General features: G+C 40.7%; 1 protein-coding gene across 2 annotated transcripts in view; it reads left to right on the top strand.

Annotated features, from left to right (window-relative positions):
• BBS9 (Bardet-Biedl syndrome 9) overlaps positions 1-25,515 on the top strand; it is a gene marked incomplete at its 3' end in the record, with an annotated part of 242,334 nt that overhangs the window by 145,399 nt on the left and 71,420 nt on the right. The gene's annotated exons all lie outside the window — the stretch shown is intronic.

Here is a 25,515-nt window from a genome sequence, read left to right as displayed (position 1 = left end):
GATTTGTAGATAGTGCAATTTGTGAGTTTGGATCCTCATGCCACAAACAGGTGAAGTTATGCCAAAGTTACATTTCGGTCCACCATCTTGATTCAAAATGGCACCTGTTGTCCAACCATCAGTGAAGTCTGCTGTCTCCCGCCTCAGGAAGCCTTGTGCTGAGTTTGGTGACAAAATCTCAAGAGGTGGCCAAGCCTATGGCCAAAACTGGAGAAGTCATGTCAAAGTAACGTTTTGGTCCGCCATCTTCAGGGGCATAATGCGGGAGGGCGACACATTTTTAGGGGCACATTTGGCTCCTCCTGCCGCCCTTCTAGCCCTGCACCGCCTTGTGAAGGATCAGGTCCCAGACTCACAAAGTGGTGCAGGGCTGGCAGGACACAAGGCCTCGCTTTGTGAGGCTAGGATTGAAAGGTGCATGGCTCTTGCATCATTTCACCCTGCCCACAGGCATTGGGGGGATTCACATACCAAGGCCCTCTTCGGCCAACCGGGCTCCCCCTTGCGTAGGCAGGCGGGTGGCACAGCACAGTGCCGCTTGGCTCTGGTGGGGGTGGGTTGCTCCAGCGGTGTTGGCAGTGAGGCTTGGGCTGGCGCAGGTGGCTCCATTCATGTGTGTGCATATGTTTGCCCTAGGTACGAGTACACCACGCTGTATCAATGGAGGGCAACTCATGACTATAAAACTGACCTGTCTCCGAGTTGCAAAGTATGGCAGTGAAAGTGGAGGCAACTCAGTCTATTTAAGTTTTTCATTGCTGGGGTTTATGTGGATAAAAACAGAGTCATTGTGTTTGTGACGAATGTATAAACAGGTTTATTGTGTTAAGATATGAAATACAATGTTGATGACACAATGTCTGCAAAGACTGTATGTGCTCTTGGGAACTATGAAATGGTGTTAACTTAAGATTGAGAAGTGTACTTGGGCAAATTTATTATGAAGTTTGCGAAGTTCATGTCCTCCTATTGTTTATTCTTCGCAGAGATACCCAAAATTTCTTTATCAATGGCTAGTCACATCTTTGTTCATGGTCTATTATATATGCATATTTTGTAAGGCAATCTCAACCTTGGCTTTCAAACAGGTAGTGTCAAAATATTCTTTGAAAGTTCAGTTAAGTAAACTTGTTGGCAATCTGCTTTGGCGATGTCTCTAACGGCACAACAGAAATTTGCAAGTTGCTTAAGTTCTGGATTCTGTTACTTGAAATAGTCTAGTTTGTACCATTTCTATGTAAGCACCACAACACAATTATATGGAATGATAATGTAGCACTTTAAATGTCCGAGTAAACCTAGGGGGAAATAATAATTACTTTTCTTATAATTAATTCATTGTTATATTTTCAGCATATTTGCACATTGCCAGATCTTCAATATAGGTGCCTTTTTGAGACTTTGAAAATATCGACATTTGTATATTGAGGGGAAGTACAAGATAACTTAGAAATCAATCAATAAATGTTACAACTCACTATTAGAAGGGAAGATAACATTCAATATTTTTCCATTTTAATCACCATTTATTTATTATATTAAAAATCATGGGCAAACCTTTCACCCAAAAAGGGCCCTTAAAGTGGTATTCAGAAAAAAAGTAAAAAGTTTAAAATAGACTCCTTTACAGCAGAGGTAGCATCACTAAACATCATGGACATTTTTCACTAGTTAGCAGATTGTCAATAAGGAGGGGGGCAGATGAATCTCCTGTGGGAGGGAGTATTGCATACAGTCTGCCCCACATTCTCATCCGATGTACCTCTTCAAGATAGTAGGATGTGGCGCTCAACTCTCCTCAGAAGGCAGACATTTTATTGTTTTCTAAAATTGGCTGTGCTCTTTATATTTAACCTGCTGTTACTCTGGTGGAATATAAGTACAAATCAATAAGTACTAAAATATTGCAGCCAGGTTGTAAACTTGTAAGTCAGCTCTTTGCATTTGAAAATCTACTTGTCTGGCGGCTTTCCAAATATCTAAGTGTGAACCAGCTGCCTGCCTAAGGTAGTCTCAGCTTGAATTATTCTTTGTTCTCTCTTTCTTTTTGTATTTCCGTTTCACTGCTTGGTACCTATAATTTTATATAGCAAACTTTAAAAAATTGATTTCCCGCTCATTCCTCTTTCACTTGTGGCTGGATTTAAAACATACAATCTATTCTATTTCTTTATTATTATGTGTATCCTAATTGGATAGAATTCTCTCATTCAGGGCCATGCACTTCAGTGCTCGATGGCTACTTGAGAATGCAATGTGGTGGAGAAGAAACCATTTTCCACTGCCATCATTGCCACACAGTAATGTCACAGTAATTTGCTCAGATACATCCTGAGATTTATACCACCTAGACATTAGCCACTGTCCTTCCTGCTACTTTCCCTGCAACTCTCCAGTATATCAAGAAACCATGTGGATTCCTCAGCAGCTGAGAGGGCACCTTGAGAGGGCATTCTCCATTTTTGCTGCTCTACAATGATACCAGGGTCTTCACAAATCCAACAGCACCCGGAGGACTACAGTTTCCCCTTCCTTAAAACCTTATGCAGGTTAAGACATGGTTACATTACTGACTGCCAGGTTAGGCAGGTGTGTCTACTTAGCACCCCATTTGTGGCATACTCTCCCCAGGGAGACTTGCCTGGTAGCAAATCTTTTATGTACTGGAACCAGCTGAAGACCTTTCTATTTTTGGTCAGGCCTTTTCACAGAATACCTAGCTAATTTTAGTGTGCCTGACAAATTTTGTTTATGTAACTCATTTTACTCGGGGTATTTTTAAAAAATAGTTTACAGTTTCTTGCAGTTTTAATCCATATATCCACTGTGTTACAGAAACCATTCTGATTATTGTCCTATATTGCTTATAATTTTTTTGAGACAGGGCAGTATATAAATACATAAATTAATCTCTTCCCCAAAAATGTTTCCAGACTGATATACAACAGAAATATCAAGAAGAACATATCTAGTAAAAATGAAATATGCATAGCAATTATAGATGTGTATGTATTATACATACACATACACATACATTGCATTTGTTAGTTTTTTTATACAAACAAATATCAAAGTGACTCAAAATCAAATGCAAACAGATAAAATCACTGAGAAGCCAAATTTTAAACCATGTACAATACAAATTTCTAAAATGCTTATCCAACAATACAAACCTTATCCCACCTCACTAAAGCATGAGCAGCATAGTCAAGGCCAACTTATACACCCAAAGGTGGGATAAATAAATAAAAATTAGCCTGGTGCCTAAAAACTGACAGAAGGAGCCATGGCTGAAGAAGCCCATTCTTGTGTAGCTACTCTCTGCACCTCCCTCATCTGAAGCACCCAGAGAAGGACCTCTGATCACAGGGTCCAAGCTGGTTCATGTGCGGAGAGAAAGTCCTTGAAGAATTTTGGTCCTGAGCCACATAAGTCTTTTTGGGTCAGAGCCAGCGCTTCAAATTGAGCCTAGAAATTAAGCAGTAGCCTGCACAATCTGACCAGAATTGGTGTACAGTGGTGCCTCGCAAGAAGAAAATAATCCGTTCTGTGATTCTCTTCGTCTAGTGGTTTTTTCGTCTTGCGAAGCATGCCCATTGAAGGATTAGCGGCTTTTAGCGGCTTATCTGCTGATCGGATCAGCTGATAAGCGGCTTAGCGGCTTAGAAAAAGGGGGGGAGGGGGAAAACCAGCAGGAACTCGCAAGACATTGTCGTCTTGCGAAGCAAGCCCATAGGAAATTCGTTTTGTGAAGCACCTCCAAAACGGAAAACTCTTTCGTCTAGCGAATTTTCCGTCTTGCGAGGCATTCGTCTTGCGGGGCACCACTGTAATATGCTCGCTTTCTAAACTGTTTTCAAAGGCAGCCCCATTTCTAATGCATTGCAATAATCTAACCTAGAGGTTACCAGAACATAGACAACTGAAGCTAGGTTTTCTCTGTCCAGATTGGATCCCAACTGGACTGCCTGTCAAAGCTGGCGGCAGGCTTTCTGTGCCCCCAAGATTATTTGGAGATCCAGAATACCCCCAAGTTACACACCTGCTTGTTTAGGAAAAGTGCAACCAGATTACCTAAGGTTACTCTAAGCAACTTTGGAAGTTAAAAACCAAAGGATGAGATACACGCATATTTCATTTTTGCAACTTAAGTTCAAAATAGTATATCATCTCTATTAATAACGTTATCATTAAAATATGTTTCTAATTTCTTGTGCTCCCTATACCTATAATCTTTTCTACAACCATGATACTAGAGACCCTGAGCGAGTTCAGACATTAAAAATCTATTTTCCATGGATCATGCTGTGTACTTTGGCTGTCTCCAAGGAGAATGGTAATGCCTGCTCTAGCATTTCCATAGATACACCTGCAGCTTCCCGGTGGCCATGTCTGCAGTAGTAGCAGGATATTTTTCAGTTATGACAACCACTGGAAACTCCTAGATAGCAGTAAAAGTGGATACACAGGGTCACTTATTAGTGTTCTCCTCAATATATCCACATTGTGTGGGGAAATATTGTGTGGAAAAGATTTTATGTATCAGAACCTACCTTCTTTCATGTTGGTGTTAATTGCAGAATACATCTTCTGTTTTTCTTTTCTTTTGTTTCTAATCTCTGAATTCATCCTGGAAGGTGATGGGTTTGGAAGCACGAGTTTAAACAAACATTGTCTCTTAGTTTAAACTCAGTTATTAAATAATCAAGCACATGCTTTAATTTTCTTGCGATAAGAGTGTTATGACAGCTTGCAGAGAGTCAGGGTGGATACTAAATGGTGATGGAAATAATGTCTTATCACTTGTTTGGAAAAAAAGCACCTGCAGTTCTTTATATATATATATATATATATATATATATATATATATATATATATATATATATATATTTGCTTTCGTAGATTTTCACGGGTACAGGAATGCAGGTTTTGGTGTCTTCGGGTGTCTTCCCGTGTAAGAGTCGGGGTGTCTGTGCGACGTTTCGACGAGGTCTCACTCGTCATCTTCAGGCTGGTGCTTTCGGCTTCTTGTTACTGGAACAGAGCAGAGTCTGGTGTTTGAGTTCCTATAAATACTGTTGAGGGGTGTGGTGTATAGCCTCCAACGTTCTGGGCAGAGAGGAAGTTCCTAGATTAGTGTGCCTTTTCTTCTTTTGTTCCTTAATTACTTGAGGGATATCTTGGGTGATTTCATGAGTGGTATTCAGAATATCACTCATGAAATCACCCAAGATATCCCTCAAGTAATTAAGGAACAAAAGAAGAAAAGGCACACTAATCTAGGAACTTCCTCTCTGCCCAGAACGTTGGAGGCTATACACCACACCCCTCAACAGTATTTATAGGAACTCAAACACCAGACTCTGCTCTGTTCCAGTAACAAGAAGCCGAAAGCACCAGCCTGAAGATGACGAGTGAGACCTCGTCGAAACGTCGCACAGACACCCCGACTCTTACACGGGAAGACACCCGAAGACACCAAAACCTGCATATATATATATATATATATATATATATATATATATATATATATGCGCAAAAATAACCCAAACACAAATTAACAGAATTGTAAAAGGGCAGCGAAAAGCAAAACCGCAAGGAGCAGCACTAATGATCAACACACCAAACAACAACAGAACAGTTTGTTTAAAAGGGAAAGCTGTCAGTTGCCAGCAGAATACAAAAAGGAAGAAAAACTAGCCATTCAGCCAAGGAGTTTCACATACAAGACACCACCTTAGAAACCGCTCTCTTACTTGTTCCCAGAAATGTGCCTCAGAAGGCAATGGCACATGCAAGAGAGGCATAACAACTGATCTTGAAGGATGGGCTGACTCACTTAAGAGGAGACGGTCCTTCAGGTAGCTTGGTTCGAATCCAGACTTGCATCACCTTCATGTTCGCTTCTATTAAGGCTCTGAGAGTCTCCGTTAACAGAGCCAAACTAGCTGCAATGCCTGTTAGCAAATCCATGGATGCTTTTTTTTTTTTTTTACAGTAAAATGCATCTGAATCACCTTCTGGGCTAAACTAGCAACTCACTACCTGTGAATTAGTAGGGTATAAACACTGGTTCATGCTGACATATTTCAGAAAATACGGTTTCTCTTTATTGAGAATATTGATGGCTTGACTAGCCTGTAAGCTCATAACGCATAAAGTATGTCATCAGATATACAGAGTTTGATTAAAGGCAGAAGAACTAATAACCGCAAGCAGTGGGGCAACTTCAGCTGATTAATTGGAAGGCCTATTTTAATCAGTGAAGCTGTAAGTTAAAGGCACACATGCAATTTTGGCTTTTTATTGTGCTATATTCGTGTAATAAGAAACGAGAAAGGACATATTATAGCTTGCCTTTCCTTCAAACAATGAGTGATGATATTCAGGGCCTGTGTTGAGGATCCGCATAGACATCTGGAACAACAGCAGTCAGTGGTGTAGCATGGGTGCGCGTGCACAGGGATGGTTGCCCCCAGCACAAAATGGTTAGGGGTGCAAAATTTCAACACCCGGTGCTTCCTCAATACAGCTCTGCACTCCCGTCACTGAGCTCTGTTGAAAACGGCTTCTCTGTGCAAACCAGGACGTGACAAACAATGGAACAACTCTTCTTTTCCTTTTTTTAAAAAAATAAGATATTTATTAAAGTTTTCAAAATGTTACAAAAGTGAAAACACAAAAAATAATAATACAAAGAATAAAAATAGTTAACAGAGTAAAAAGAAAAAAAAAGACGCAGCCCCTCCCACCGTGTAAAGAAGAAAAAAGAATGAGAAAAAAGGAAAAAAGAAAATTCCAAAATAAGAAGACAAAAAAAGACAAAAATGCAAAAATCCCTAACCTTTAAAAACATTTAAAAACAAATTCATTATTTCCAGACCCTTAACTGTCATAGCCTTCTTTCTTGGACCTCCTCCTCCCTTCCTTTGTATCCTAGTTATTAATTATCCCAGCAAATCCTTTCCTTTCCATTTTTCATAAAGTTCTATCATTACATTACCCTAGACTATTATGATCTTATCTTTCTATAATAGAATAAACCTTAAAATTTAAAATTTAAATCCTAACCTTACCAGCTTCTTATAATCATAATATTCTTTCATAATTCTTTAAGCAACTTTGCTAAAGCCAGGTAATTTCTTCCAACATTTTTCTATCATTCATCAACTTTACAAAACATTCTAGTAATGAAAAAAAGGTACAAACAAATCCAATTTTTATCCAACGTCCCTTTCTCCTGGTTCCGGGTTTTGTCAGTCCTTATTCCCCTCTAATGGAACAACTCTTTTTTTCCCTTTCTCTGCAGCTGCAATCTCTAGGCAGTTGAATGTGCATGCATACTCCATCTGTTTCCCTCCCTCCTGCTCCCACCTGGCCCTGGGCACTGGCAACCCATGTTATGCCACTGGCAGCAGTGGTGAGAAGGAGGGAGAGTCAGTGGCTTTCATGCTCATTGGCGCTGTTTGGTAAGCAGTGGCAAGATAGATGGTAGCAGGAACTGGCATCAATGCTAGCAAGAGGGTAGCCTCAGTAAGAAGGAGGCTTGAGGGTATCTTCCCAAGGACACCCGCACCCCACAAAAATCTGGAGCCAGAACTAATAGTTTTTCATTTATTGATTTGTAAGTTATCTCACAAAAGCACTTAGATTATAGAGTTGGTAATATGCAAAATTATTGAATGCAATTTATTAATCTGTTAAAATTCAGGTCTTTAATCATCTGCAAAGTGGCCCTCATAGTGCAACAAGAAATTGATGTAAGCTTAGCCAGGTTGAAGGTTCATTACAAAGATATTGCTTATATAATTTTTCTTCTATATAGCTGGCGTGTAGCTCAGTCACTTCAACAAAGTTCCTTGAGGTTTGCAACGTTGTATTGGGTCCTCTGTAGGGCTTTGTTCAATAGAGCTCAAAGGATATCATTATTCCTCTTTCTTGCTATTTCCTGTAGTTGACTTGCATTCAAACTGACATTTTAAAATGAAATTTGGCAGCTTTTGAGTTCATAAGATAGATATGGAAAATAGAATTAAATTGTATTTAAAGATTTATGAAGTCCAGATTTGGACTAAACTTTAACATGCTCTACTTTTGTCCCAAATAACATGCCTTTGTCTGATAGAATCGCTTGTGTGGGAATATATATATATATATATATATATATATGATAAACAACAGCTTCATAACATTATATGAAGTTGTGTTCCATTTTTGAAATAGTACCAGGAAAATTTAAATTACAGTTTTAATATAAAAAGCTATGCACCTCAGATCTTTCCAAAATCAAGCTCTTCCTTATTCAGACCACCATTTAAGTAATGAAAAGAAAAGAAAAGAAAAGAAAAGCCCTTGCTTCCTTGTTCCTTTCCAACAACATTTTATGGTCATTTAAGACACTTTAAAAAGTTATAATTAAATTCAAATTGGTTGATTAATTGGAATATCCAAATGTCTGACACCTGCTGAATGTTCATGCAAAGAAAGAAAGAAAGAAAGAAAGAAAAGAAAAGAAAAGAAAAGAAAAGCTAAAATTGTCTTGGCTAAAGATTTGCAATTATTGTTATTATTATTACTACTACTACTACTACTATTACTACTACTACTACATGCAGGGGGCACAGGGCTGAGCCTCATCCCACTCCAATGCTTCTGCTAACAAGTAGGCATGAAATGGGGCTGTAAATATTCACCTAAGCATGCTTACTAATCTTCATGTGACTGGGACCACTGGCTGTGTGGGCTTCCTGATCACGCTGAGGCTTCTAAAATTTGAAGTCCTCTTCAGATCTTCCTGCTCAATGCATGGAGGTCGGGGGTGGAGGCCCTGTGTCTCCTACATGGTTAGACTTTTATAATGCCTGAAGAAGACTTCTCACAACATACGACATTCTAAACACAAGAGACTACTATTTCGTTTATTTGATGAGGCAGTCTAGTCTCTTTAGTATCACTTTACTAAGTGTTTGTAGCCTTGAATGCAAAGATGACAGAACATAAAAATCAAACACGTTCAGATATGGAAACTGAATTAAAGGAGTGCCTGTTACTACAAAGATTATATTCTCTTGACAGGAGAGCGAAGCTACTCTCAAAAATGTCTAAGGGAGTGTGTTCTTGTAAGCTTATTTTAAATTAACTGCTTCTTTTGTAATTGTGTCAAGGTAAATATTGTTAAGCATATAAATCTTAGAAGTAGTGCAAAGTTTTAGCACATTTCTACAGATGCAAACTCATGGAACAGCACACAGTATTAACTGTAATAAAAACTGAAATAATGGCACTTCAGAACTTTATGTTTTCAGTCCCTCCATTATTGAATGCTTGCATTTGTTATACAAACACAAAGCAACCATTTGGAGTCTTTATATCTATATTTATAAGTAAAATATAATTCAAGTGCTATATACAAAGCAAGAAAAACACTTTTTGAGTAATCAAAAAGAAAACATTTGGGATTTGAATATCCAGGTCCTAAATATTTGCACTAGTATGTTTATTTTGAATGATGTCATAGCATCACAATTCATTTATTATCTTTTAACTTTTTATATCTCACTTTAGAGACTGTAGAATCTCTCAAAGTACAGTGGTACCTCGGGTTAAGTACTTAATTCGTTCCAGAGATCCGTTCTTAACCTGAAACTGTTCTTAACCTGAAACACCACTTTAGCTAATGGGGCCTCCCGCTGCTGCCGCGCTGCCAGAGCACAATTTCTGTTCTCATCCTGAAGCAAAGTTCTTAACCCGAGGTACTATTTCTGGGTTAGCAGAGTCTGTAACCTGAAGCGTATGTAACCCGAGGTACCACTGTAATTTATAAAAATTCCTCACAATGAAGCTATATCAAAGGTAATGTCAGAAACTGCATGGCTTCCATGGAGTGCAACAATCTCTCAGGCAGGAGTTCTCTGCCTTCATCTGCTCTCTTCACTGAGTGACGTCCTTTGGTATCATCCCTTTGGTATCATCCCTTCCAAGCAGGGCAACCAAGAAATAGGTATTGAGGGTACCAATGTACCAAACCACAGCCAGCAGGGACCTCACACCTTGAGCTTTCAGCTTATAAAAGTTTCTAGCCCTCCTAGAAAGTAAGTTATGCTACCCTACTAAGCTGTTTCTTTGAGATGAGATAGTCTGGCTGCTTCCACCTTTCAACACCAATAAGTGAAGTCAGAGCTGTGGTTGATGAGAATGCTGTTTGGACACCAAACAGTATGAATCGCTGAGGACCTAAAGAGCTGATGTTTTCCCCCTCCATGTTGTGCACTTTCATTGCATCTGTCTCATTTTCTTGTCCTTGAAATCTCTGTAGTTTGCCCTCTTTTTTGTCCTACAAACCAGGATGCAAACTTCCAGAGTTGGATTCAATCAGGCATTCCATAGACTGATAGACTTTTCATGTTGGTGACACACTTTTTAGACATGCACCATTTCATGACACAGTAATTCAGTTTTACTAGCAAACTGGAGGTTAAACTAACCCCTTTCCAGTCATGGAAGGAGTGGGTCAGAGGGCCACATGGTGCTGGAAATGCTGCTTCCAGGTAGCTGTGCCTATTGAGCACCTCAGAGACAAGAGAATGGGGCTGGGCAGCTGGAAGCTGCTCTCTTCATGCAAGGGATGAATTGCATGATTATAGTAAATATTTGTACCCCGCCCATCCGACTGGGTCTCCGCAGCCACTCTGGGCAGCTCCCAACAAAGATTAAATCCCATGTGTTGGCATTCAAGATGCCAGAGGACAGTTTGTGTGTGTTCTCATGGACATTTGGCAAATTCTTGCATGGGAATATTTTCATAACATAACTAATTTAAAATCAGTCCAACCTCACATGATGTCATTTAATTGATTATTGGAACCTAGTCTACTTCTCTTTCCTTTGTTTCTTATTTTGTTCATTTGTGAATTTCTTTTTGTGAATAGAAGAGGCATTTCTGAGAACCTTGTGTGAATTCTCGGCTCTGTTGAACTTCCCGGGTGTTTCAGTAATGTGTGCGTTATCTGAGTGTGTTAGGATAACTGACAAATCAAAATGTAAGCCTGGCTATATCCTAAAATGGTTAAGGCTGCAATCCTGTACACCTTTACCTGGAAGTAAGTTCTGTGGAACATAATGGGGCTTAGCTCTAAGCAAACACACCTAGAACTGTGTTTAAGTCCCTGCGCTTTGGGTGTGCTGTACCAGTCGATGCGTTAGTGCAATATCGTAAGACTAGCGCTGGGGAGACTGAAAGCAGATAGGCAGGGGCTAATGTTCAGAAACTTCAGTTTGTTAAGATACTTGAAGCAAAACACTTGTGAGTTGATCCAAAGGCACCTTTCTGAGCACTGAAGTCATGTTCGGCTCACATGAGGACTGTTTAAAATTTAATGCTAGGTGAAGGTAAAAGTAAAGGTACCCCTGACCGTTAAGTCCAGTCACGGATGACTCTAGGGTTGCGCGCTCATCTCGCTCTATGGACCGAGGGAGCCGGCGTTTGTCCACAGACAGCTTCTGAGTCATGTGGCCAGCATGACTAAGCCGCTTCTGGCGAACCAGAGCAGTGCACAGAAACACCGTTTACCTTTCCTCTGGAGCGGTACCTATTTATCTACTTGCACTTTGACGTGCTTTCGGACTGCTAGGTTGGCAGGAGCAGGGACCAAGCAACGGAAGCTCACCCAGTCATGGGGATTCGAACCGCCAACCTTCTAACCGGCAAGCCCTAGGCTCTGTGGTTTAGACCACAGCACCACCCGCGTCCCAAAAGTTCATGCTAGAACTACACTGCAAAATTCAAATATATTCCTCTATTTGCATAAGAGGTAGCATGCCAACTGTCATGTTCAGTGTTTTGTCAGAATGGCTGAACTCTTCCACAGACATTTGTGGAACAAAGCTAGTTCTACTCACCATTCTTTGGCTCTAACCCATAGTGGACAATAGCCATTGTTACTTGGAAGGATCATTGTTGATTATTATTTTTAAGTACACACATTTCTCCTGCTGAACATTCTTGTTTAAGATGCAAGTAATTCTGCAAGTAGATCCATATGTTCAGCAAAATTTAAAATCCTGTTGGCTGTTTCTGCTTTAAGTCTTGGCCATTTTGTACTCCTGTTGTGGCACGGGTGGCAGTCAATTTTTTTATTGCCTTTTTTTAATCCACTGAGAAATAGATGCAAAAAAATGAAAAGTATTTATGCACAGCAAGTTACTGTTAAGCTCTGTTCCAATGATGCCAACTGTGAGGTGGTCTGATATGTACTCTAGCAGTGATAAAATGAGCTTTCCTGCATGAAATATTAGCTCTCTTGTATACATTTCCTCCTTACAATGTTCAATTATCTTAATGCATGTTGTAAATGACACTGATTCATGAGCTTAGTGTGGGCAGACTTTCAAAGACCTACATCAGGAAAATATCTGGGTACAAAACCCCAATTGACTCTATAATTAATTAACTTCACCATAGTACTTCATAGCTCTTGACAGAAATTAGGGATTTGGCTGAAGGGAGCTATTTTCTTTCTCTTCCTGCTCTTCACTTGAGATAGGTTGGGCGACTACATGCGTTAGGACTTGCTAAAAGGCTATGCAAAGCATTCGTGTATTTATGGGACTTCTGGCTTGAAAGCAGAATAAAGTGTATTTATACATGGGGGAGGGACAAGTAATTTAATAACTTAAATCCCAAAAGTAAGAGATGTAAGCCTCAATTAGAGTTTCTTTTTAATCTGGTTTGTAGATTAATTTGGCTCAGTTGGATCACATCTGCCACTATAAAACCATACCTCAGATAAAAGGAAAATGAAAAAAAAATCTTACCAGTATACCTACCACAGGTCTCTTTCATATTTTTGTTTGTTTATTTCAAATTTCCTCCCAACAGTAATGCCCTGAAGCAGCTATCTGTTCATATGATCTACAGAAAGACTTAGCAAACTTTCTTCCCTTTAGGAACTGTTTTTGTTTGACAGCTTTGCCTGTTTTGGCAGGAGTGGGAAGAGGAAAACAATATTTGCGCCTAAGCATGAATTGCACCCATTAATTGTGAAGAAACACCCACATGTTCCTTCAATTAATTGGGAAGACAATATGGGGCATTTATCCACATGTAAATCAAATGGCAAAACCTTACAAGATAGAAGCCAACAAGCTGCCACTCCATCAGCCCTATGAATGTGCCATCCAACTGGCACCAGGGTTGCAAACCCCTGCTAGCCCAATCTATTCTCTGTCAAAACCGGAGATCCTACCTGCGCTTTCCCTTCAGATGTCAAGGAGATAAAGAATTACACAACTTTTAGAAGACATCTGAAAGCAGCGCTGTATCAGGAAGTTTTTAATGCTTGATGCTTTTATTATGTTTTTAGATGTGCTGTAAGCTGCCCAGAGTAGCTGGGGAAACCCAGCCAAATTGGCAGTGTATAAATAATAAAATTATTATTATTATTATTATTATTATTATTATTATTATTATTATTAGGTAAAGGACCTCTGGATGGTTAAGTCCAGTCAAAGGCTGGGGTTGCGGTGCTCATCTCGCTTCAGGCTGAGGGAGCCGGCATTTGTCCACAGGCAGCTTTCCGGGTCATGTGGCCAGCATGACTTGCCCGCTTCTAGCGCAACGGAACACCATGACGGAAATCAGAGCGCATGAAAATGCTGTTTACCTTCCCACCACAGCAGTACCTATTTATCTACTTGCACTGGCATGCTTTTGAACTGCTAGGTTGGCAGGAGCTGGGACTGAGCAACGGGAGCTCACCTCGTCGCACAGATTAGAACTGCCAACCTTCCGATCGGCAAGCCCAAGTGGTCTAGACCACAGCGCCACCCGCGTCCCTATTCCTTTTACCTTTACCTTTATTCTTATTAAGTGGTGCAATAACCCATCAAGGTCCAGACAGACTACCAGAATCTAGAACCTTCAGTACTGGTGGGTGGTCAGCAAGACTTTGAGGTGGAGCAGGTACTGGACTCATAGTGTCAGTGTGGTATGGTGTAGCACCTGATTGTGACTGGAAGGGATATGAACCCAAAAAACATTCACAGTGCCTCCGGTGTTTGTTCTTCAGACTTAGTCAATCAGTTTCATTGATGCTACTGGGGCAAACTAAGGCCTGTGAACTGCAGGTGTATGGAGGCCATGGAGGTCAGTGGGGGAGAAGGAACAGGATGAGATCTCTGAGACTGTTGGTGGGGAGTAGTTCACTAGATGATGTCCCTACTCTGCTGCTGTTTGATGCCCTAGCAGAGGAGGGGGAGCAGTGAGCAGCCCCTTTCCCTTCCTCCTGTGAGCAAAGTTGCCCTGGCAACTGGGGAGGCACGTGAGCCTGAATTGGGCAGGCAGACTCAGGCCCCATCTCTAGGAACATGCAGTTGGATGTGCCGGTGTGAGCAGACCCAGCCAACCCGCAGAAGTGCCCACGTACTTGCCCAGTCCCCATCACGTAGGGCAACAATTGCGTGAATGACTGTGTCTGCCCTGCTCTTCAAAAGAAGAGCAGAGAGGCATGCCAGGCATTTGTTTGTGCCTAGTCCTGCACTGTAGACCTCTGCTTTGGACTTCTGAACCTTGTAACCTATATCTTGGTCTATGTCTAAACCATGAACTGATTCGTAAAACAAAGCCTTCAGGAATGATTGAGCTGACAGTCCAAGTATTGAATCCTAGAGTGGGAGCCAGGACAAGTGGCTACATTTAATGGCCTGAAACTTCCAAAACACACACACACACAAAACACCACCCATTGCACTTAAGCAATATTTATACATTCCTCCCTTCCTTGGCACTTTCCCCATAAGTTATTCTGTCTATACCCTCTGAACCTGGGCTACATGCCCATGGACATGCTATAATGTTACTTCTCTATTATCTTCAAAGAGAATATTGCTAACCATCATCTGTATATTGCACTAATTAAAAACTCCTAACTTTTTATCTTTGATATTCTATATATGTATAGAATGCTTACATGCTAACAATGTAAGCTTCTTCGCTATCTTATAAATCAGTGAGTCTCCACCCTGTCTTGAATAAATTGTCAGATACTACCTTAGATGAGAGAATTTCCTGGCTGTTCTCCATAAGTGCCATCCATAAGTAGCCTACAGCATAAAGTATTTTAGTTCAATTTTATTCTATTTTAATTTTACTCGCTGAACAACTCTGATAGTCACTGGGAAGAATGTGTAAAACATGAAATGTATTATAAAGTAGATGATTTTTGAGCCATTCAAAACTAATAAAAAGCTGGAAGTTTCACTTACCTACTGCCACCCTGACACCTACAAAAATTATGATCAGCTAATTCAGTCATTTAATTGTGAGGAAGACGAGAGATCACTTAAAGAACTGGAAGGGGATTTTCAGCTACATTTATTAAGCCAGACATTATTCTTGTTAAGGCATTCAAAATTAACTCACTGTTGCATGGGTGGAGGAAATCAATGATGTGCCTGCTAGACTTCTCCTGATTTCCATACCACTGTGAGTTTTGTGCCTGTAGCTTTCAGTTTGTGCAACCCATGCCATGGAAAGTGTAGGTACAGATCACATGTACAACTACTCTGTATGCATTTGGGTATATGCTTTGTGTTCAAGGGACCTGTGCATGTGTGGAGGCCAGAGGTGGGGACAGTGGGACATTATCCCACCTTCTGTGTGTTTATTATGAGTGCCTGAACAGAGCTATTATCTCAATGCCAAGCTAAGAGTTTTTCAGAGGGAAATGTGGAAAATGGAGCACCCTTTCCCCCAAGAAAAAGCACAAAAAAACCTTGAAAAAGCCCCAAACAACTCACCTTCATTTGTTGATGCTTCTGTCTCAAATTATAATGCCTCTGATTTGACATCGCTATTTGTGTACAGTTTGTTTTTGTTTTAAACCCACCTTACTTTTGACTGACCTACTGTTTGGAATTGACAATAATGGCCATACTTTTTTCAGAATGGACAAGTTAAACAGAGGAATTTAGCTTTTAAGCCCTCTATCCACAGTATGAACTTGCAGCAATGTTCTCATTCCAATCCTTTTCATACTGTATCAACAGAACACTACAGGGGTGAGTATAAAAGGCTTTAGTTGGCAGATGAAAAATGGGGGGTATGTAAAGCTGGAAGATGTTCAAATCCAGGCCATAAAGACCTAGGCCTGGCTGTAGTTGTGTCTTCAAGAACTCATTTTCTTGGCTGCCCCGCTGTTGAGGGAAGTCCGTTTCCCTTGGGCTTACCAGATTATTAGCATTTTCCAGAAACACTCTAAGACTTTTTTGTTTGGGCTGGTTTTAAGTGGTGGAGGTAGGCATGCCTGGGGTTCCTTCTGTTTGTTTATATGTATTTTATACAAATAAACTGAACATATATTTTATATTTCTGTGTGTTTCATAAGTTTTAGAAACACTGTTAACCACTTAGAGCCTTAAATATGTTATACAAATAAATAAGGTAAGTACAACCACTTAAGAACTTCTGAAAGCTACAGAAGACAAAGTGCATTGAGGTAAATAGACACAATTAGGAGACCTATTCTAGAGACTTATCCTTTTCAAGGTGGATGGTTTTATGAGGCACAGGCATATTTATATTGCTTTTAAATTTTAGACAGAAGGTGATGTGGTAACTAATCAATAGTTTTCTTGATAGATTTAATGGGAAAGGGAAGAAAAGAGCATTAAGGAAGATCCTGTATTGCGCAACTTCTATAATAAACAACTACAAGTGACTGTACTTTTATCCTTGTAACTTAAAAAGATTTACAAAGGTGGCTAGATAACACTGTAGACTGTGTAGGAGTGTGCTGTTGGCAGACCCGAAATATAAAGGATTTAATTCAAAGTCACTTTCAAAGCCAGTAATAAATCGTAGTCCAGTAACAAAATCTCATTTCTCAATTTCACACAAGGAAAGATTGCTTGCCTTTCAAAAAACCTTGCTCTTTTAAAAAAATGTAGAACAATTATTTAAGATAACTAAAGCAATCATTCTCTTTGTGATGAATTCAGTACAGTGGTGCCCTGCAAGATGAATGCCTCGCAAGACGGAAAACTCGCTAGACGAAAGAGTTTTCCGTTTTGGAGGTGCTTCGCAAACCGAATCTCCTATGGGCTTGCTTCGCAAGACGAAAATGTCTTGCGAGTTCCTGCGGGTTTTTTCCCCTCCCCCCTTTTTCTAAGCCATTAAGCCGCTTATCAGCTGATCCGATAAGCTGATAAGCCGCTAAAAGCCGCTAATAGCGCTAATCCGTCAATGGGCTTGCTTCGCAAGACGAAAAAACCGCTAGACGAAGAGAATCACAGAACGGATTCTTTTCGTCTTGCGAGGCACCACTGTATTTGTATATTTTGTATATGTTCTGAAATGTATAATCATTATAAGGAAACGGAACAGGGATGGGGATGGAATGGGGCTAGTGCAACTAATTCCACTGGGGAGCCTTGCCTAAGGCAGCATTTAAGTAATGTCAACAAGTCCCCTATTAACTTCCCAAATCATCTCGATGCAGCTGGGCTGAAATCTAGCCATTATCCGGGTGTTGCTGCATAGCAGCAACGATCAGACCAGCAATTTCCTCACTCTAGAGTAAGGCACCAGATTCCCTTGCTACCAGATTCCCTACTTGGAACCACTGGAATCTGGGCTGCATATTTGGGAAATGTGGAGAGGTGGCATGCACAACCAAGCAAACTGTGGCTGAAGAGACACACATGATAAGATAATCACTTATGTTTTGTATTAACTTTATACAGTGGTGCCTCGCAAGACGAAAAGAATCCGTTCTGTGATTCTCTTCGTCTAGCGGTTTTTTCGTCTTGCGAAGCAAGCCCATTGACGGATTAGCGGATTAGCGCATTAGCGGCTTTTAGCGGCTTATCTGCTGATCGGATCAGCTGATAAGCGGCTTAGCGGCTTAGAAAAGGGGGGGGAAGGAGAAAAAAACCAACCAGCAGGAACTCACAAGACATTGTCGTCTTGCGAAGCAAGCCCATAGGAAATTTGTTTTGCGAAGCACCTCCAAAACGGAAAACTCTTTCGTCTAGCAAGTTTTCCGTCTTGCGAGGCATTCGTCTTGCGGGGCACCACTGTACAGTTCTCTTTTTTTCCTCTTTGGTGAGTACATAAATGTAACCTAAGCCAACTTTTTATTTTTGGCTTGGATTGTGATTATGCATAAACCTGAGCTCAGCCTATGCAAGCAGTTCACCCATGTTGCGGCTCCCTAGTTAAATTTAAATATTCTAAGGGTAGTGTTCTGTCTAACAGTTAAGCAAAGGCATGAATCAGGCTATTATATCAACCAAGTTTTTCCTTCATAAAAATATATATATTTAAATTAGAAATGATTGAGTGTGAGATACTTGGTAAGAACAGTTTCAGTTTTGTCTGGTGTTTTCATTATAAGAGCACATCATACCAGAGTTCACCTTGTCCCTTAACACTCATATTCACTCTCCAGTGCAAAATGAAAAAATAAATTAAAATCCTTCCAGCAAGTAGGCTTTATCCTGGGTAGCTTCTGACCCTTAAGATTCACTGTATTTAGCATTAAAGTATGTGAGGCTGAAAATGGCGTTCCTATACCTGCTTTGGGTGTCCAAATATGACAGGAGCTCAGAACTTCTCTGAGGGAAACTTTCTCTGCCAGCATTGACATGGGGGGGGGGGCAACTCCAGATGTTATTATTATGGGAAGCATTTTTTACTGCCTCCTTCAGCTGAAAAGGCTTCCAAAGCAGTTTACAAAGATCAGTAGAGTCATACCTCTAGTTGTGTTAGGTTCATGTTGCGGATTTTCGGGTTGCGAACGCGTCAAACCTGGAAGTGTATATTTCCTGGTTTCACCACGCACAGAAGCGTTGCTCTAGTTGCGGACTTTTCAGGGTGGGAACAGCACCCTGGAATGGATTGTGTCTGAAACTAGAGGTACCACTGTAATAAGACACAGTCACAATCTAAAATACATGCCACAGTGAAAAGGGATTGGGAGGAAGGGAAGAAAGGCAAATTCTGGTACTAGAGCTTTCTTCTCTCTCCCCCCCCCCCAGTACAGTGGTACCTCTGGTTACGAACTTAATTCGTTCCGGAGATCCGTTCTTAACCTGAAACCATTCTTAGCCTGAGGTACCACTTTAGCTAATGGGGCCTCCCGCTGCCGTCAGGCTGCCGGCGCATGATTTCTGTTCTCATCCTGTGGTAAAGTTCTTAACCCTAGGTACTACTTCCGGGTTAGCGGAGTCTGTAACCCAAAGTGTTTGTAACCCGAGGTGTTTGTAACCTGAGGTACCACTGTGTGTGTGTGTGTGTGTGTGTGTGTGTGTGTGTGTGTTTGCTTTCTTACCCTCCTCTGCAACAGACATGGATGATGGACTAAATTTCTTGAGCACAGTCATGTATTTCAGAGTACATGCAGAGTTCATTGCAGGAAAGAGGTCTGGATGTGTGTGTACTTCTTTCGAACTCATGATGTAGATGATAACAAGATGTTGAACTACCAGCCCATGCTGGTTGAAGTTGATGAGATTTGGAGTCCAGCTATATTTGGATGAGCACAGGTTGCTCACTCCTGGGCCAGATTCCGTGGTAGAGTCCAATTCTACTTCCAGGCGGGCTGCTGTTTCCGAGAAACCACTATTAATCAGAAAAGGGAGAGTTAAGAACTAGATGTCTTCCTCAGTTGAAATATTGTGAAAGTTCTTGAATGAGATTAACTGATAAATCTGTATTTTCTGATTATGAATTGTTTTTCTATATCTGGTAATACTTTCAGAAAGGCTAACATGTCAGTTAGAAATATAACTTTGATGAAGGAGTTGCTTTTCACCCTTTGAAATGATTTTTGTGAATCCATTCTAGCAAAGTGGCTTGAAGAAGTTCATATCTATTTTTGGAGAGTAATAGAGATTTGATTTTCCAGCTGGTTTTTTAACACTGGTATTTATGTATACAGTACTATAATTACTTAATGGCCTCTGCCTCTAGATACATTGAAAGGAAAATGTATTAAGCATTTGGTAAAATTCATAATCACACCCAATTAATTTTTATCTGAATTTCCCTCATGTTAAGCTTTTCTTGGCTGGTTTGAGCAGTAAGATTATTAGTCTTATATAGCTATATTTAATCATTCTGAGCCATGAATCAAGGCAGTCTTTCTGAAGTTACCTAACTTTAAGCATCCCTACAAAACTTGTGACCTACAAAGCCTAATATAGCTCACCAGTCATTTTAGTTGTTCAGCCAGGGACCACTGGATCCATTATTTTCACTGGATGCACAAGTGGCCTCAGCGACTAGGAACACCTTTTGATAGCTTCACCTAGTGCATCAGCTGTGGCCATTCCTGGGCAGAGGTAGCCTGGCCACAGTATTACATACTTTGGTGATTTCAAGACTGGATCATTGCATTGTGCTTTATGTGAGATGGCAGCTAATGCACAATGCAGTGGCTAGGCTCTCCTACTTGTGGGATAACCAGTCTTATATGACCAACATGTGTTTGTCAACTCTAATTAATGCATGAATGGGTTAATACCATAGAGTAAGCTGCCCTGCCAGGCTTAGCTATGCCCACTTTCTCTCAGATTTGGGGGAACTGGGTAATCAAACCTTTGTTTTCCACCAGTCTACCTGAGAAGCTCAGTGTTTGAAGAGGTTTGAGCAGATTGCTCTAGCTCAATCACATAGCTCTCAAAAGCCGCTCTCGAGTTCCTGTACCAATAATCTAGGAACTTTCTCCACTTTGCAACTAAGCCAAGTTTTACTGCCTGTGCAACTTTCTGAAGCACATGAATATGACCTTTGAAAATTCTCTAAAATTTTGCAAGCGGCAAAACCCGGAAGTAACACGCTCCATTACTTCTGGGTCGTACCCTGAAAACGCTCAACCTGAAGGACATTTAACCCGAGGTACGACTGTACTGTACTTCAAATATCTTGTGCATGTTAGAACTATCACACACTTTCCATTTCTAGTTTTGCTATGAAATTTATGTTTTGACGGGACTAAACATTAGCAACATTTTGGGCATGATTTTTTGGATAGGTTTGGTAAGTGTTACCAAATGGGTAAAATCTTGATAAAATTTGGTAAAATGTTCACAAGCTTTTGTAGCACTGGCGTGTGGTATAGCAAGAAGAAACTTCCAAAGCAATATCTCTGCCCCCTTCTGCAGGTTCTCTCCATACTGGGCTATCATTTAAATGTTATTTTAAAAAAAATAAAAAATTGTGCCCACTTAAGGTTAAAAACAAAACAAAAAACCAAAACCGTGTTCCTCTTTTGGTGAGCTTGGTTAATGGAAAGGTTGCTAAGAGGAATAACCATCATAATGTGGCTAAGCAAATAACTTTGGGATTTGGCACAGGCCAAAGCTCTGTGATTTCACCCTGCTGTGTGGTCTTCCTCATACACTATTATAAGCCACTGGTCCTCTCTTGTAACACTAGTTTCAATAACATTTTTTTGGCGGAGATGACACAAGACAGCAAATAATATACTTTCAAGTTTATTTTCCTTGCTCCTCATAGCCCATGTCCTTTCGTTTTCCTCCCTTTCCATCTTTTCTCTTTCCTGTGTTTTCATTCCTTCATCCATCTGCTCTGGGAACTGTAATCACCAGCGTCAAAATATAGAGATTTCCAACCTAAAATTGGCACCCGTGGGAAGGAACCTAAAACGATTTGGACAGAGAGCACAAGTTGCCAAACCATGTTTAATAGGTTGTACCAAAGATTTTCCTAAAGGGTTCTCATACATTGTGGCTTCTCAAAAGCCAATAAAACCTTATTATAACAGAGCCTTAACTTCTATAAAAATGCAAGGAAGACTTGCTTTAATTCTTGAACTTTAGAAAAGTGCATTTCCCAGGGAAAATCACAGTGAACCGAATTAATAGAGTTACCCCAGGAACAATGGTCTTAATGTCTTTGAAGTTCAGAAATGGAGAACGAGTCCTCCTTGCTCTCATGTCTGCTTTGAAGATGAGAAATAGTGATGCAATAGCATTTACTTATCACATTCACCAGAAGTGTGTGAGTGTAGTTCTGGAACAACCCAGTTGACACAGTATTCTGTTTCATAGCTTGGTATGGAAGCAATGCCGTCTTATAATGATATGGTTCAACATATGCTTCCTTTGACTGCCGTACATGTTAGGCATTGTTTCAATATGTGGCATCTGAAGAAGAAGAGGAAAAGCCTGTGTGTTTGCTAAGCTGGTGAACAGACCCAGAGAAACATTTGGAGAGCAAAACCAGTTTCTTGGTATATCTCATCAGCTAGATGTGATGGTGACAGGATCCCACTTGGCTTATGCCAATTTAAATCACTTCTCTTATGCTAGATTTAAGGTTAGCGTACATTAGTAGGAGGAGAGAGTGGATATTCATTCACCCACTTTACCACAATTATTTTCTCTGCCCACACCCAGAAGAGTTTGACTCCTCCCACTACCAGCTCACACATTTTATATTAAATCAGCAGCTTTCAGTAGAGCAGGATGGCTTTAATCTCCCTAATATCTCAGCAGCAAATAGCTTGCTAGTTCTCCAGTACTAACCAGTGGCTACTTGAACATGCTGAAGAAACTACAGAGTGCACTCACTTGAAAATAGTCAGGTTAAATCCCTTATAATGAATGGCTTTGGAGTCTACCCATTTACTCTTAGTGTGTTCATAAGAACCTGGTTCATAACCAATTTTTGCTGGTTTGTAATGTTTGATTGAGATATCCAGACACCATTCTTGCCCCACCTTCTCTGGTTCACAATAGTAATTTCTAATGCCAGGAGCTTTCATTTATTAACTGGATGAGTTATAGAGTGAATGATAGCTAGGTTGCCTGTCAGCTGTCCAGCAGCCAGCATAGCCATGTTGAAGAAATTAGATTACACTGATTCCCGGGGCGTTAAGGGCTTGCTTACTTACATTTTTCTCTCATCCTGGGGTCTTCCTGTAAGTAAGTGATCTTTTGGGCTGTAATCTGGACACAGTGTAGAATAGAGGAAGCCCAGGAATCTTACATAGCGTTTTGTGGAAGAAGACAGCATCCAAGCTACTTTGGGACATGGCGACTCTTGCCCTCGCCTTAGGCCTTGACAATATCTCCAGATGCATATAAGCAGCACCCTAAGGTAGTAATGACATCATGCTTCATTGCTTTAATGACAACGTAACTCCTTCTCACGAGACACTGGAGGAAGAGCCTCTCTACCAGCCATTAAAATGAATATCTGAAACAAATTGGGATGGGGAGAGTATTAATGAAAAGGTAGGTGAAAGATGTTGGAGCAGAACATCTTGAGTTAATTTGGAGCTTGGCGGGGAATAAGGGTTTCAACAGCGTATTGGACTCCTTCCCATGGTGATGAAAGCTTTGTTAATGACAAAATGATAGTGCCACAAACACCAATAAAGTTTTATAGGAAGGGAGAAACATCATTTTGCAGCCTACAGCTCAGTGGAGGAGCATTCTTTGCATGTAGAAGGTCCCAGTTTAAATCCCCAACATCTCCAAATAGGGATGAGAGTGTCCTCTGTCAGAAAGAGCTGTTGCCAGTCAGTATGGGCAGTACTGGGTAGATGGACCACTAGTCTGACTCTGTGTAAGGCATCTTCCTGTGTTCTTAACAGACCAAAAGTACGATATTTCTTTCTTTCTTTCTTTCTTTCTTTCTTTCTTTCTTTCTTTCTTTCTTTCTTGTCATCCTCTGTCCTTTCAGAATTCTCTGTAGTATGTTATCAATATATATACTGTCAGCAGGATGCCTGATACCAAGAAGCTGGTGTTGCTTTTATAAATGGCTACAGTACACCACCTGGAAGTTTATTTATAGTTGAAGTAAATCATTCTCAGTAATAATTTATAGAGATCAAACATTTAGTGCTCTGCAGTTTACCCGTAAGCGTTTCCTATTATAATGGAACTATCTTGCACTTTAAAAATAGCATTAGTGTAGTGTTTTAGATTTAAAACGGATCAGGAGGGGATTGAAATTGATTGATTACAAGAGAAGATTATCGCTATCACTGTAATGTGAAAAGGTCACCTTTGGCCTTTTCTTCACTACATCCCAAATTCTATCGACACTGAAGATCTGCAGACTGCCACTATGAGTATATTTATTTCAGATTTAAATAAATATGTACTATTGTGGTTGAAATTACTAATTATACTGGCCTGTTCATAACTACATGAGAGTTTTTTGACCAAATCTCAAGTGGAACAGCAGCCACAAGGCTGTGCCACTGTTACAGGCAGATCAGCCTAGTAATGCACAGTGTTGCAATATAGTTCTTAAAAATTGACCAGAGAATCTGTATCTTATATTTCATCTACAGCAGAAGTGTGACTGAAGGTCATGGCAGATCATTTGGAAGTAATGCAGGTCTATAAGCATTTTAGTATAAGCTTCTTACCTTTATACCCCACCTTTCTCTGAAGGTGAATCCACAGGCAAAGTCCAATTCAGGCAGAGATCGAACTGAGAAATGCTTCATTTCACCACTGTGAACTCTCACACTGGGGAGCCACAGTACCACAAGATGTTGATTTGTTTTGTTTTTAGCCTTGCTCATCAACATATTAGATGAAGCAGCTGCAAATAAGGCTAACAAGTGGTAAGATGGTAGATTGCCAGTATGATTGTCATCCTGTCTCTCAAAACTAGACAGTTGGCAAGCCTTCTAGCTGCTAAAAACTGACTCCCAAACAATCAGGCTTCTGGATCGAGACAAACTAGGCATTGCTTCCTAGGTCAAACTTTTGTGGTATTACTGCACTATGTAAGATCTTCCTGAAGATAATTTGCATGCTAAGATGAAGGCATGTAGGCATTCTTCATGAGCTTTAGTGATCTATAAAATATATAAAATTACCAGAAATAATCATAATACCAAGTGATTTTCTTGTTTCAGGGAAGCAAAATAATTGTTTAACTAACCATTGTAAGTGTAACTGATACCTTTTCAAAGACCACAGCTGTGAAGAAATCTTTTACTTCTGGCGCATCTTATTACCAGAAAGCTGTCTGTGGACAAACACCGGCTCCCTCGGCCCGAAGCGAGATGAATGATGCACCCAATATTCACCTTTGACTGGACTTAACCATACAGGGGTGCTTTACGTTACCCTACCTTTTTGTCCCTTGTGTGGCTCACTGACTGTCACAGGGTACTGCCCACGTTGAAATATAATAGGAAATAATGGTGTCTCTCCTAAAACATGCCACAGTGGGCCTTTACTCAGCGACGGAGCAAGCCAATCAGGTGCTTTGGTTGGCACGCATGCCCTGTGCCCAGGGGCGGGGCCAGCTGGTGCAGGACGCTCGGGGGGGCCTCAGAGGAGTCTGTCTGCCTCCTCCCACTCAGCTGCCCTACAGCTGAGGGGGAGGCTATAGGCGGACAGTTTGGGGCAGCGCGGAGCCTGCGGGCACCCAAACCACCACATTACTCCCAGGAGAGATGTGTGGATTGGGCGCACTGCAGGCCGCGCAGTGAGTTCCGCCCGGCATTTTGTCACCCCCCC

Source organism: Podarcis vaucheri (genome assembly GCF_965113315.1).
Source record: "Podarcis vaucheri genome assembly, chromosome: 12".
Taxonomy (NCBI): Eukaryota; Metazoa; Chordata; class Lepidosauria; order Squamata; family Lacertidae; genus Podarcis; species Podarcis vaucheri.
The sequence above is the reverse complement of the archived record's forward strand: the minus strand, read 5'-3'. Positions and strand labels throughout refer to the sequence as shown.